This window comes from Salmo salar, chromosome ssa04, assembly GCF_905237065.1.
Source record: "Salmo salar chromosome ssa04, Ssal_v3.1, whole genome shotgun sequence".
In the NCBI taxonomy this organism is placed as follows: Eukaryota; Metazoa; Chordata; class Actinopteri; order Salmoniformes; family Salmonidae; genus Salmo; species Salmo salar.
Window position 1 is genome coordinate 39,838,968 of NC_059445.1, and position 13,279 is coordinate 39,852,246.

Here is a 13,279-nt window from a genome sequence, read left to right on the forward strand (position 1 = left end):
GGGTGTGAACACTTTCTGAAGGCACTGTATAGGGAGGAGGTCAGAGACCTGGATGTGTTATGCCAGGAAAACAACCTCTCCCTCAACGTGGGCTAGAAAAATGACCTTATTGTGGACTATAGGAAATGCAGGGCCGAACGTGCCCCCATTCACATTGACTGGGCTGTAGTGGAGCGGGTCTTATTTATCTTTTCACCGAGTCACTTTCCACCTACCTCTATGTACATACTGTATCTACCTCAATTTCTTCGTACCTCTGCACATCGTCTCGATACCCCATATACTATATATAGCCAACCTATTATTGCTCAATGTTTATTTATTCCTAGTGTTTTTTTTTTTTGTTCCTATTATTATTATTATTATTGTATCCTGCATGGTTGGGAAGGGCCCGTAAGTAAGCATTTCACTGTTAGTCTACACGGATCTGGACAGTGAAACCATTTAAACCATCATTATCTCGCCTTCTAAAATCATTGACAGGTGGCACCATTGATTTATGGCGTAAATATGTGTCTTAAAATAAATAAATAAATAGAATTTTGAAAGACTAGCTGTCAAATAATTTCATACAGGGAATCTGGTCACAATGTGGACACAGTGGACGGATGTGAGATTCATTTTTATACCAAATGTAGCACAGGAGGTTGGTGGCACCTTAATTGGGGAGGACAGGCTCATGGTAATGGCTGGAGTGGAATAAATGTAATGGTATCAAATACATAAAACACATGGCTTATATGCATTTGATGCCATTCCATTCACTCCGTTCCAGCCATTATTATGAGCCGAGCTCCCCTCAGCAGCCTAGACATATTTCAAAAAATGTGGGCACAATCAGAATGTGGGCAAGATCAGGGCAAAGGACGAATGTTTGCACCAGGTACAGTATAAACAAGGCTATAGTGATAGTGCGCAAAGAACCGGGATCAAGAAGATGGTTGTGTGCAATATCCAGCTAGCTAGCCAACTACCTTAATCATCCAGCAGAATGCCAAAAACTACCTAGCTAGCTAGCAAACGTTAGCTGCCATTTTTGTAGGCCTACTAACTAGGATAGCTAGCTTGCTAGCTTCGTTTTTGTATTTGAATTTATTAGAGATCCCCATTAGCTGCTACCAAGTGTCACGTCCTGACCAATATAAGGGTTATTTGTTATTGTAGTTTGGTCAGGACGTGGCAGAGGGTATTTGTTTTATGTGGTTCAGGGTGGTGGTTTATTTAGTAGGGCGTTTGATTTAAGTATTTCCGGGTTTTTGGGTAATGTTCTATATTCTGTATTTCTATGTTGTCTCTGAGTTTTTGTTTTCTATGTCTGGTTAATTGGGGTTGGACTCTCAATTGTAAGGTTTTTCTCGTTGCCTCTGATTGGGAGTCCCATATATGGGTATGTGTTTGGTTTAGTGTCACTTGTGGGAGATTGTTCCTTGTCTTGCAGGTGTGAGCCTGAGAAGACTGTTTTGTTGTTTGTTCGTTCGTTCTTTGTTTGTTAGTTAGTTATTTTGGTGTTCTCTTGGTTGAAAATAAAATACAAGATGAGCATCCACATTCCTGCTGCGTTTTGGTCCTCCATTCCCGACAACAACCGTTACAGCGCTACGGCAAAAACAGAGGGGTTATATCAACAAAAATTGTTTCAATTGTCAAATCATTTAATGGTGCATTTGATCTACATAGCGACAGTAGCTAAGCAGGGCGGGGCTTAACCATCAATCAATACATGTTAACACATTAATAAGCAGTTATGGTTAAAGCTGCAATCCATAGCGGTGAAACTGCCACGTCCGTTTGCGACATTACAACAACAATGATATTACTTCAAACAACAAAAACGTTTTTTTTTGTACATCATTGCACGCACGATAGAACAGCAGAGTACAGTATGTACTACAATTTATTTTTATCACAATGCTAGATTCTCATTAGCTCAAAACAAAAACAATAACAAATGCACCTGGGGCGGCCAGTGACGCTGCTCTGCCTATCGCTGATCTCATCTTTAAAACCGTCAGATAGTCATTTAGTGTTTGCCAAATTGTGACCCTATTAAGCTCAGTTGAATAATGGTTTATAAATGCACTTAAAATGGTCATAAGACAACGTCTTATTTCATCACGTACCGTTAGAAGGGGTTCACGGTTGAAGAACATTTTCACTTTTGGATGGGATGCATTGGTGCACTTATTTATCCGAGGAATTAAGACCTTGTGTCAAGATATGCCCATCTGCACAACGCGCTCAAAATAACACCGACCACGAACTTGCTAACAATTTGTGTTGACACGGATGTCAGAAGCCCCGTTTATACCTGGTGCTAACATGTGTCCTTTATCCTGATCTTGTCCACATTCTGATTGTGCCCACATCTTCAGACAGGTGCAGATGATTAAAAGACGCATTGTGACACGAATCCGGATGCTTATAAGAAATCCCGTTACGCCCACCGACGAACCATCAAACAGGCAAACCGTCAATACAGGAGTAAGATCAAATCCTTCTACACCAGCTCTGACGCTCATCGGATGAGGCAGGGCTTGCAAACTATCATGGATTACAAAGGGAAACCCAGCCGAGAGCTTCCCAATGACTCGAGCCTGCCAGACAAGCTAAATGCCTTCTATGCTCGCTTTGAGGCAACTAACACTGAACCATGCGTGAGAGCACCAGCTGTTCTGGACTGTGTGATCATGCTCTCCATAGCTGATGTAAGGCCTTTAAACAGCTTAACATTCCCAAGACGTGTACTCAGAGCATGCACTGACCAGCTGGCAAGTGTCTTCACTGACATTTTAAATCTCTCCCTGAACTAGTCTGTAATACTTACATGTTTCAAGCAGACCACCATAGTCCCTGTGCCCCAAAACGTCAAAGTAACCCATCTAAATGACTACCGCCCCGTAGCACTCACATCTGTAGCCATGAAAGGCTTTGAAAGGCTGGTCATGGTTCACATCAATACCATCAACACCATCATCCCAGAAACCCTGGACCCACTCCAATTTACATACCGCCCAAACAGATCCAAAGATGACGGAATTTTTATTACACTCCACACTGCCCTCTCCCACCTGGACAAAAGGAACACCTACGTAAGAATGCTGTTCATAGACAACATCTCAGCTTTCAACACTATAGTGCCTTCCAAGCTCATTACTAAACTAAGGTCCCTGGGACTGAACACCTCCCTCTGCAACTGGATCCTGGACTTCCTGATGGGCCACCCCCGGGTGGTGAGGGTAGGCAACAACTAGGGCAGTTACGGTGACCATATTACCGTCACGCAGGCAGTCACGAGTCACGATGGCAGTCAAATTCCACGTGACCGTTTAGTCACGTAATTAGGCTTCTCCAAGCTCTGATGCTGCTGATGGTCATTAGTAGCCTACCAAACTTGATAACTGCCTGATACTCAGCACTATGTTGTCCCTCTAATCACTCTGATATCAATGCAAATGTAATCGAAAATCTAATCAAACACCTCCTGAGTGCCCATGACCTCATGATGCGCAACATTTCTATAGGCTGTGCAATTGTGTGAGAAAACAGTGTTTTGATGGCCTCGATTAAAAAGAGGAGGATCCCATCAGCTTTCTATAGGCTAGGCCTATTACATTTTATTTGTCAACTTTCCTATTTATAGCCTACCTGGCTGGCATGAAAATGAACCATGTGAAAAGAGTCGTCCATTCACTATTTAAGTGCAACGATTAGGTGTTTTTTCCCCCACAGAACCCTGCTCCCGAGACAGGTGCATGATAATGGTCCATTCTAAATTGCAATTTCACACATATATTATTTAGTATGTGTAAAGACACTTGTGAATGATGCCCAGCTTGCGCATTAAGGCAAGAAATAGTGCATAAATGAGATAATTAAAAATGATAATTTTGTAACATTCGCCCTTGTAGCCTTGTAGCGCATTGCTGAGCTTATAATGTGAAAAAAATAGCCTAATAGTTTATCAACATTTTAAGCTAAACAATCAGCCTCATTGCTTTTAAAAGGTTTTTTAATTGCCCCCAAAGTATGTTTGGAATATTTATTTATTGCACAGAAGGACAAGTTGACCAATAGAATAGGTCAACTTCTGTACTATGGGGGATAGTAGATTGACATAGGCTAGTGCTTTTGCTGTTTGTTAGGCCTACTCATCTTGTTGGCTGAAGAAAAGTAGGCTAAATGTGGACAGTTCTAGCATCTTCAATATGTGTCTGTCTTCATTCACTTGTAGCTGTCTTCTTGGTAAGCAACTCCAGTGTAGATTTGCGTTGTGTTTTATGATGTTGTCCTGAAAGGTGTATTAGTCTCCCAGTGTCTGGTGGAAAGCAGACTGAACAAGGTTTTCCTCTAGGATTTTGCCTGTGTTTAGCTCCATTTCATTTATTTTTTTATCCTGAAAAACTCCCAGTCCTTAACGATTACAAGCATACCATAACATGATGCAGCCACCACCATGCTTGAAAATATGGAGAGTGGTACTCAGTAATGTGTTTTATTGGATTTGCCCCAAACATAACACTTTGTATTCAGGACAAAAGATAATTGCTTTGCCAAAATGTTTTGCAGTATTAATGTGTGTTTTTTTGCCAACAGGATGCATCTTTTGGAATATTTGTATTCTGTACAGGCTTTCTTCTTTTCACTCTGTCATTTAGGTTAGTATTGTGGAGTAACTACAATGTTGTTGATCCATTCTCATTTTTTTTCCTATTGCCCTCATGGTGAAATCCCTGAGCAGTTTCCTTCCTTTCCAGCAACTGAGTTAGGAAGGATGCCTGTATCTTCGTAGTGACTGGCTGTATTGATATTGATCATTATTAGCGTCACCATGCTCAAAGGTATATCCAATGTCTCTTTGTTTTTTTACCCATCTACTAATAGGTGTCCTTCTTTGCGAGGCATTGGAAAATCTCCCTAGTCTTTGTGGTTGAATCTGCTTGAAATTCACTGCTCGACTGAGGGACCTTACAAATACTTGTATGTGTGTGGTACAGAGATGAGGTAGTCATTAAAAAATAATGTTAAACACTATTATTGCCCACAACTTATTATGTGAGTTGTTAAGCAAATTTTTACTCCTGAAATTATTTAGGCTTGCCATAACAAATACTTATTAACTCAAGACATTTCAGCTTTTAATTTTTTATCAATTAGAAAAACATAATTCCACTTTGACCTTATGAGGTATTGTGAGTAGGCCAGTGACAAAGGCATCTCAATATAATCCATTTTTGATTCAGGCTGTAACACAACAATATGTGGAAAAAGTCCAGGGGTGTGAACACTTTCTGAAGGCACTGTATAGGGAGGAGGTCAGAGACCTGGATGTGTTATGCCAGGAAAACAACCTCTCCCTCAACGTGGGCTAGAAAAATGACCTTATTGTGGACTATAGGAAATGCAGGGCCGAACGTGCCCCCATTCACATTGACTGGGCTGTAGTGGAGCGGGTCTTATTTATCTTTTCACCGAGTCACTTTCCACCTACCTCTATGTACATACTGTATCTACCTCAATTTCTTCGTACCTCTGCACATCGTCTCGATACCCCATATACTATATATAGCCAACCTATTATTGCTCAATGTTTATTTATTCCTAGTGTTTTTTTTTTGTTCCTATTATTATTATTATTATTGTATCCTGCATGGTTGGGAAGGGCCCGTAAGTAAGCATTTCACTGTTAGTCTACACGGATCTGGACAGTGAAACCATTTAAACCATCATTATCTCGCCTTCTAAAATCATTGACAGGTGGCACCATTGATTTATGGCGTAAATATGTGTCTTAAAATAAATAAATAAATAGAATTTTGAAAGACTAGCTGTCAAATAATTTCATACAGGGAATCTGGTCACAATGTGGACACAGTGGACGGATGTGAGATTCATTTTTATACCAAATGTAGCACAGGAGGTTGGTGGCACCTTAATTGGGGAGGACAGGCTCATGGTAATGGCTGGAGTGGAATAAATGTAATGGTATCAAATACATAAAACACATGGCTTATATGCATTTGATGCCATTCCATTCACTCCGTTCCAGCCATTATTATGAGCCGAGCTCCCCTCAGCAGCCTAGACATATTTCAAAAAATGTGGGCACAATCAGAATGTGGGCAAGATCAGGGCAAAGGACGAATGTTTGCACCAGGTACAGTATAAACAAGGCTATAGTGATAGTGCGCAAAGAACCGGGATCAAGAAGATGGTTGTGTGCAATATCCAGCTAGCTAGCCAACTACCTTAATCATCCAGCAGAATGCCAAAAACTACCTAGCTAGCTAGCAAACGTTAGCTGCCATTTTTGTAGGCCTACTAACTAGGATAGCTAGCTTGCTAGCTTCGTTTTTGTATTTGAATTTATTAGAGATCCCCATTAGCTGCTACCAAGTGTCACATCCTGGCCAGTATAAGGGTTAATTGTTATTGTAGTTTGGTCAGGACGTGGCAGAGGGTATTTGTTTTATGTGGTTCAGGGTGGTGTTTTTCTAGAAGGGCATTTGATTTAAGTATTCCGGGGTTTGTTGGGCACTGTCTGATATTCATGTATTCTATGTTTAGTCTAGTGAGTTTGTTTCTATGTTTGGTTAATTGGGGTTAGGACTCTCAATTGAAGGCAGGTGTTGTCTATTTGCCTTTGATTGAGAGTCCCATATATTAGGGTGTGTTTGTGTTTGTCACTTGTGGGAGATTGTTCTTTGTCTAGCAGGTATGAGCCTGAGAAGACTGTCAGTATATCGTGAGTTTGTTTTTGTTGTTTTTGGTATTCATTTTGAGTTAATAAATGTTCAAAATGAACAAAACCAGTCCTGCTGCATTTTGGTCCTCCTTTTCCGACGATGATTTCGCCATATCGTCTGACGACGACGAAACCCCTGACACCAAGGCAACAGCTACTCTTCCTGGGCTCCAAACACATTAAAGCACTTACATTACATATAAAACAAAAGATAAAACAGTATATCATATAACATTACTACAGCACTACATATCTACAAAACAAAATCTATAATACCAACATGCAACAATATTACAATGTATGTGTGTGTAGAGTGCATGTGCTCGCGCTTGCATGTGTCTGTATCTTTGTGAGATTCTCCCCATCTTAGCTGCTGTAGTATCAATATGTTTGGACCATGACAGTTTACAATCCAAGGTTACTCCAAGCAGTTTAGTCACCTCAACTTGCTCAATTTCCACCTTATTAATTACAATATTTATGTGAGATTTAGGGTTTAATGAATTATTTGTCGAAAATACAATGCTTTTAGTTTTAGAAATATTTAGGACAAACTTATTCCCTTGCCACCCATTCGGAAACTAACTGCAGCTCTTTGTAAGTGTTGCAGTCATTTCAGTTGCTGTATTAGCTGATGTGTACAGTGTTGAGTCATCCGCATACATAGACACACTGGCTTTACTCAAAGCCAGCTGCATGTCGTTAGTAAAGATTGAAAAAGGTAAGTGGCCTAAACAGCTGCCCTGGGGAATTCCTGATTCTCCCTGGATTATGTTGGAGAGGCTTCCCTTAAAGAACACCCTCTGTGTTCTGTTAGACAGGTAACTCTTTATCCACATTATAGCAGGGGGTGTAATGACATAACACGTACGTTTTTCCAGCAGCAGACAATGATCGATAATGTCAAAAGCCGCAATGAAGTCTAACAAAACAGCCCCCATAATCTTTTTATCATCAATTTCTCTCAGCCAATCATCAGTCATTTGTGTGTGTTATGTTTTGAATGTCCTTCCCTATAAGCGTGCTAAAAGTCTGTTGTCAACTTGCTTACTGTAAAACACATTTTTTTCCCCAAATGTTTACTAAGGGTTGGTAACAGGCTGATTGGTTTGCTATTTGAGCCAGTAAAGGGGGCTTAACTATTCTTGGGTAGCGGATTTACTTTTGCTTCCCTCCAGGCCTGAGGGCACACACTTTCTAGTAGGCTTAAATTGAAGATATGGCAAATAGGAGGGGCAATATCGTCCGCTATTATCCTCAGTAATTTTCCATCCAGGTTGTCAGACCCCGGTGGCTTGTCATTGTTGATAGACAACAATAATGTTTTCACCTCTTTCACACTCACTTTACAGAATTCAAAAGCACAACGCTTGTCTTTCATAATTCGGTCAGATATACTTGGATATGTATTGTCAGCATTTGTTTCTGGCAAGTCATGTCTAAGTTTGCTAATCTTGCCAATGAAAAAATAATTAATCTGTGGGTTTTGTGATAAATGAGCCATCTGATTCAATGAATGATGGAGCCGAGTTTGCCTTTTTGCCCAAAATTCCATTTAAGGTGTTCCAAAGCTTTTACCATCATTCTTTATATCATGCATTTTTGTTTCATTGTATAGTTTATTTAATTTTTATTTAGTTTAGTCACATGATTTCTCAATTTGCAGTATGTTTGCCAATTGGTTGTGCTGCCAGACTTATTTGCCTTACCTTTTGCCTCATCCTTCTCAACCATACCATTTTTCAATTTCTCGTCAATCCAAGGGGATTGAACAGTTTTTACAAATATTTTGTTAATGGGTGCGTGCTTATTAGTAACTGGAATAAGCAATTTCATAAATGTGTAAAAGTGCAGCGTCTGGTAGCTCCTCATTACACACCAGAGACCATCAAGACAAGAATCACTACAAAAGTAATTGTATGACCTCTTATACACTATATTAGGCCCAGCCTTTGGAACATTGGTTTTCCTAGATATGACTACTATATTGTGATAACTACAGCCTATGGATTTGGATACTGCCTTAAAGCAAATTTCTGCAGCATTAGTAAAGATGTGATCAATACATGTTGATGATTTAATTCCTGTGCTGTTTGTAACTACCCTGGTAGGTTGACTGATAACCTGAACCAGGTTGCAGGCACTGGTTAACATCTACAGGAGTGGTCACCAACCAGTCGATTGTGATTTTTTTTAACCATTTCATGTGTCTTAGGTTAAAACTCCGCTTACCCGGCAGTCCCAGAGAGAAAATCAAGTGCACTTATAAGTCTAACGCTGACCAACCAGACAGCTCAGATCACTGTGTCTGTGTAACGGTCGTCGTATGGAGTAGACCAAGGCGCAGCGGGTTGAGTGCTCATATTTATTTTTATTGAATACATAAAGAAAACATAGAAAACGAACGAACGACAAACAGTCTTGCAGGCTAAACACAGCAGTGCAAAAACAACTGCCCACAAAAGACAGGTGAAAAAAGGGCTACCTAAGTATGACTCCCAATCAGCAACAACGATATACAGCTGTTCCTGATTGAGAGCCATACCAGGCCAACAAAGAAATACACAACATAGAAAAACATAGAAATACAAAACATAGAACAATACCGAAAAACCCCGGAACACATAAAACAAACACCCCTCTTACATAAGAACATATCCCAACAAACCCTGAACCACATAAAACAAACACCCCCTGCCACGTCCTGACCAAACTACAATAACCCCTTTACTGGTCAGGACGTGACAGTCTGCACAGTTTCCTCGTACCATAGTCTGTAAAATGAAGCCTTGAACGCACAGCAAAGTTGATAATGTGAGATTTCAAAACTTTTAAAACCATAGCTAGAGACTCAACGAATACAGCAAAGAACTGCTGTTTTTATGATTAAGTTCATTTTTAAGTTGTTATTCAGCACTGTCAACACTTTCTCCAACACTTTTATAAGTCATAAAATGTGCGTTTTCCCTACTTCCGCTCATGCTACAACCAGCAATGCAGCAGCAATGAATGAGTAGCAAAGTGTTTCGACAAGCTTGCGTTGTTATTGTGTCTTTTTTAATATCGAGGAATATTTCACTTTCTCTGGTCATAGGAGTAACAACATGAATTGGTGCATGAGGCAGAAATAATGCAGTGAGACTTAAGTTTCGCCATCAGCTGGAAGACTGTGTCCTCTTTTCTCAGGAGAGAGGAGGGAGGATGATGATTCGGGTGAGAGGCAGCCTCACAGCTGCTCCCTCCCCTCAGACTGACCATCAGATGCAGGCCATCAGTTCAGTAATAAAAACTCATGATTATGCTCTCTCAGCTGTGCCTCACAAGTAATACAACCAAGTATATATTACCAGTGTGATCATATACAGTACCTAACATTTTGAAATATAATTTCAAAATGGTCTGAGAAGAACAACATTGGCAGGGCAATTCAAGCATAGCCAATATGTAGTGGGAATTTATTGGGCCTATAGCCTACTGCACAAACCTCATTGCTACATAACTGTTTTTAATTGGTTAATGTTGCATAGACTTACGTTTTTTAAGCTACTTGTGTCAACACACCTCATTTTCAAGAGCGGAGGGGCATAGCAGAGGTGCACTTACCAAAAATGTTGGTAAGTATGCCGTACCCCCTAAAAAATATAAAAATAAAGTTTGCGGGATTGTACATTGCCCTTTACTACTCTTTTTTTGGCTATGATTATTAGCACAGTATACATGATCCTACATTTTGCTTCAAGACGCCCGGAAAATTGAAAAAACAGAAAACTAGATTGTGCTGATTTACTGGCACATATTGGCCAGAGTTTATAAACTCAGTGGATAGTGCTAAAACAATGACGTCATACCTGAATCTTTATGCACGTTCGCCAATGAAACACTAACTAGCGTCTTTGTGCTAGCAAGCAAAATTTTTAGTATAATGCTAGCTGGATAACACAACAACTAGGTAGCTAGGCCTAACTATAGGCCTAAACCCTAAAAGATAGAAATCATGACAGCTAATGAAAATAGAAGAGATATTGGAGGAAGGTCTCTATATTGTCTCTGACAATAGCTAGCTAGGCTAATTGTAGCATGTCTTTTCTAAATTGCCATACATTCTTCTTCTCTACCACAAAGTCCCACAAGATCTCAGACTCCAGGAGGGGAAAATGCTTACAAGAAAAAAACAGGTGAAGACAAAGATGTCGATTTCCATTGTTACTTGTAATGTGGATTTCCTGTTTTCTCTGAATTGGCTAGCTAGTATTTTCACTTGCTAATGACTGGTAAGTAAGTATATGTTAATTGCTATATATGTAGGTAACTTACTATGTAGGTACACAATAATTACAAGTACCACTCAAGATACACTTCATTCTAAGTAGCTAAATCCTGTGTAACACCTAGTAATTACAGTACATTGTACTTAGGCAGATATTACATGTACTCTGTGTTGTACAAGTGTGTTTATCCTTCAACTTGGATGGCAAGGAGGCTTAAGTTGTCATAATTGGTAACGTACACATTCATTATATATATGCTTTAAAAAAAAATATAATCAGGGATCACACCTGTATCACCCCCAGCGATGTCGACCTATATTTGAGCTGTTTCTGTAAACACCAGTTAATCCATACGGTACACTTTTTGGTGCTAGTTGAGTGGAGATTTTGAATAGTGCATTCACGGGTAGGTAATTAGAGCCCATTGAGCCTCCGACCTTTGCAATCTCGGATACCCACAGCACATCTATCCACGAAAGACTACCTTTGACAGTTGCTACTGAATTTGATGCAGCTGAGCGGAAACAAAACACTAAGTTCAAATCTCCTAAGCTTTATCAAGTGATAGACAGAAGAACTGACCAAGTGACTAATAAACCCATCAAAAACAAAGCTGTGCTCCATTGGGCATAACACACATAGTGTGTTATTCAGTGTTGTATAGCGCAACATAGGAGCCACTCAGCTATCATCTAACAGCACCCAAAGGGTTACACCTCATCCTTCACAACTCCTTATCCAGGCCCGAGGGGGCCTTCTGTATTACCCTCAGTCCCCTTTCCCCAGGCTCCTCTCTGAAGTAAGCTGGCCTCTACCAAACTTTTAGATATTCATTCACTTATTTATCTTTTTCTGCTTGCTCCAGCAGGTATATTTAATTTATTTACATTTTACCGATTTTCTTTTCTTCTGAGAGTTTGTAAGGGATTCGCTTCGGGACTGCGAGGAGAGATAACTCGCAAACCCTTTTCCGTACACACATGCGAGGGCGCATACACACACACATGCCACACAAACACGAACACTCCCCTTCCCTTCATCGGTGGGAGTCAATCTCTCTCTCTACCATATGCAGTTATAAAGACTGCATAAGCCACATTCACATGGTACTACTAAACTTCAGTTAAAGTGGAAGTAATCTTTCACACATTTGCCTCTCAAACATTTTTGCCTGCCCTCATGAACAACAGTTGAGTACCACACACCCCCGCAGTGAGGGGGGACCCACAAGCTCTGGGGGCCAGAGCTTCCCACCAGATAGAATATGAACACATCATAAGCCATTATGTTTTTTTTTTAGAATAACAGGAAATTAGTTTTAAAGCTGTAAGAATATCTCTCAGCCTCATGGCTAAGTGTGTAGAAGGCTGGCAGCCTAGCTGTTAAGAGCGTTGGGCCAGTAACTGAAAGGTTGCTGGTTCAAATCCCTGAGCCAACTAGGTGAAAAATCTGTTATTGAGCAAGGCACTTAACCCTAATTGGTCCTGTACGTCACTCTGGATAAGAGTGTCTGCTAAAATGCAATATGTAGAACTGCAGGAAATTAGCTATGAAACGGCACATTTTTCTCTCTGTCCCATGGCAAAATCTGCAGAATTGCATGAAATTTGCTGTGTGTTTTTTGGGGGGGGCTTGTTCGGACATTGCAGGTTGGCCCTGCGAAACTGCGGAATGCCAGTGTGAAAAAGGTCTATGATCACACTGCTTTCCTCCTTAAACCCTCTGTACATATATTCTCATGATTCCAAAGTCTTTGAGTTTGAGGATCCTGAATTATCTTCAAGATAAAAATGACTCCTCCATCCACCTGTTTAATCAGGCCAACTCCAACTACAGATGTGCCGCAGGAAGCGTGCGTGCCCAGTCCTCTTGAACACACCTGGCTGGCTAGCTGTGTGCCCATTTCCCACCAATCGTAGGACTTTCTTCGCCTCAGGCTGATAGTACAATGTCCCTCAGTCCAGACAGACATACTGTCACAATGTATTACTATGAAGGAGTTATTCACCCAGTCTCTCACAGACATCTTAAAATCCCTACTATTCCCTGCTTTTTGGTTTCTGTTATGTATGTGTCTGTGTCCTTAGTTTGGCCTAGGTCTATTTAGGCTGCTCTTTATGTGGTCCCTCCCCACAAAGTGGCAAGTGTTTTCTGATTAGGCTATAGGTTACATGCTGCATGCATTAGAACATCTACAATATAGGCCCATTTGAGGCCCAGAGAATGAAATGCTCTTATTAAGGATATACACTATATATGCAAAAGTATG